The sequence below is a fragment of the Alligator sinensis genome, unplaced genomic scaffold, assembly GCF_000455745.1.
Source record: "Alligator sinensis unplaced genomic scaffold, ASM45574v1 scaffold837_1, whole genome shotgun sequence".
Classification (NCBI taxonomy): domain Eukaryota; kingdom Metazoa; phylum Chordata; order Crocodylia; family Alligatoridae; genus Alligator; species Alligator sinensis.
Genome location: NW_005843819.1, coordinates 15,013 through 17,292, shown reverse-complemented (window position 1 = coordinate 17,292; position 2,280 = coordinate 15,013). Strand labels below are relative to the sequence as shown.

Genomic DNA, 2,280 nt, shown 5'->3' with positions numbered 1-2,280 from the left:
TGCCCGTCCTGTTCCCCCCGCCACAGAATGAGGGACAGGCAGTGGTGGGGGGGCTGTCCTCCCAGCCACGGCTCCTGGTGGTGCCATGAATGGCCAGGTGAAGCCCGAGTCCGTGGGTGGAACGAGGGCCCCTTCTGTCCTACCTTCTGAAGTCAAGTGTGGAGCAGTCTTGCATACAGGAGCCTCAGCTCAGCCCCTCCCCTGCCTCCTCTGCTTTCCCAAAATCCCAGCTAGCGAGGGTCCTCCACACTGAAGGCCCACTGCAGGCTCTCTACGAGATGGTCTACCACCTCTATAAGAGCATTCAGCATTCATAGTAGATGGGCTTTCAATGCCACATGATCATCTTAACAAAAGATCCAGTTAGAAGCAAAATGGCATTCACAAAACAGGATTGCCTCAGCCTTATTCTTTCTACTTACCTCCTCTGGTCTTACAACTGGTTGTCCTGTGCTACCCAGAGAAAATGACTGTCTTCATTTCTCTGTGCCTCAGATATTGAACTTGCATTTTCAGAACACTTCTCAGTTTGAGCAATGGATGCTTTTTTCAGTTTCTCAGGAGGTTCTGTTTTTAGGGAAATAACTCGTAAATGATCAGACACCAAGTCCGGAGCAATGGGTATATGTGTGATTCTAATATAACGGATTGTTTTCACAGGCAGCTCCTCTGTCTCTGATGTGGTTTTGTTTGTAGTGGAACCTAGGATTGTTTCTTCAGAACTCCAGGTTTTAAGCTCTTCACTAGCGGACACTTGGGAAAGGACCATGTTGGCAATTCTGCCTGGGTTCATTGTACTTTGGCTTGGTGTTGCTGGACTGTCGCTAATAGCCTGTAGAAAAGGGCAATCAGAGAGTTCTTCAATTATTGCAAGGCTGATTTTATGTTTGGACAGGCCTTGTTCCATGGCCTCTTTAAGGTCCTCAAAAATTTCATTCACTTTGGATCTTGATAAATGTCTTCTGGAATTTGGGCTTGTGCCGTCAGTTGAACTTAAGACTTTTGCAAGGAATCGACTTAATATTTCTTCCACAAATGTCACGGGTACCACAGGAATAGGTGGGTTTATAGGTGGCTTTGGCATTTTCTCTATCCTGCCAAAATCAGCAGGGAATTTCTCAACAATCATGACAAATCCTGAGAAAGCAAGAGAAAATGTGCAGAAAACCTGAAGGTTGTACAGCAGAAATAAAGGCTGAAAGTATACCAATTATCTTCAGTTAGACTCTGTAACCCAGGGGTGGCTGTGACACTCCTTGGTGGCCACGTGGCTCCTATAGTGCTCTAGCTCTAGGTCAGGGATGATAAATTATGTGGGTCCACTGGACACATAGGAAGTTTGGGGGACCTGCAATGGAACAAGTCAGCACCCCTACACCCTGCAACAGGTCCCCAAACCTCCCTATATGGGATGGGGCTGTGAGCAAGTGGGGAGTTGGTGTGGGCATGCGTGGGGGAAGCTGTGGCAGAGACACTTAACTGGGGCCCCTGCCATCACAAGTGCCACCTCCAAGCCACCCTTCTACCCCGAGGATGGGATGGTGCTGCTGCTTCCTGGACTCAGCAGAGGTGGCAGCTGGACAGAAGGTGTTGCTGGGCATCGGGAAACAGCAGGTGAAGCCACCTCCCTCTCACCACTGCTGGAGCCCTTCTCGCTGCGGCCAGCTGGAGCCTGCACTGGGGCTGCCTTGCAGCTCCTCCCCACTGTCACAACCAGCACCACCTCTGGGCTGCCCTGGGTCTCTGCGATCAGCAGGGAGGCAGCACAGAACAGCTGCAGAGCAGGCTCTGGGCTGCCACAGCAAGAAGGGCTTGGCAGCGGTGAGTGGGAGGTACCCATGCCCATCACTAGATCCTGTTTTCCCCTGGCATCCAGCAGACACTTCTGTCCAGCTCCAGGCTAAGCAGACAGCCCTGGCCCTGGTCTGCCCTGAGCAGGGGGCGAGGGTTCCTACAGCATCCATTCGGGACTAGTCCTCCCTGGCCACGATGAGTAGCAGCAGCAGTCGTGACGGCCAGGCAGAAGCTGCTGCTGGGGAAGTAGAGGCAACTGCGCCGGCTGCTCAGTCCCATTTTTCCCTATGCCTAGCAGCAGTTTCTGCCTGACTGATGCCACCGCTCATCGTGGCCACGGTGGTTGGATTTGGAGCTGGTGCTGCAGGGACCCTGGCCCGCTGCGGGGCGGGCTCGGGCCACGTCCTGGGCAGTATCCTCAGCCCATGGTTTGGGCCCTAGCTGCGCAGGTCCTGGCCAGTCTCCATGCAATTCAACACGGAGAAA

General features: G+C 52.9%; 1 pseudogene; it reads right to left on the bottom strand.

Annotated features, from left to right (window-relative positions):
* Positions 1-1,129, bottom strand: part of LOC112548963 — a 2,330-nt pseudogene extending 1,201 nt beyond the window's left edge.
* Between the last annotated feature and the right edge of the window lie 1,151 nt (positions 1,130-2,280).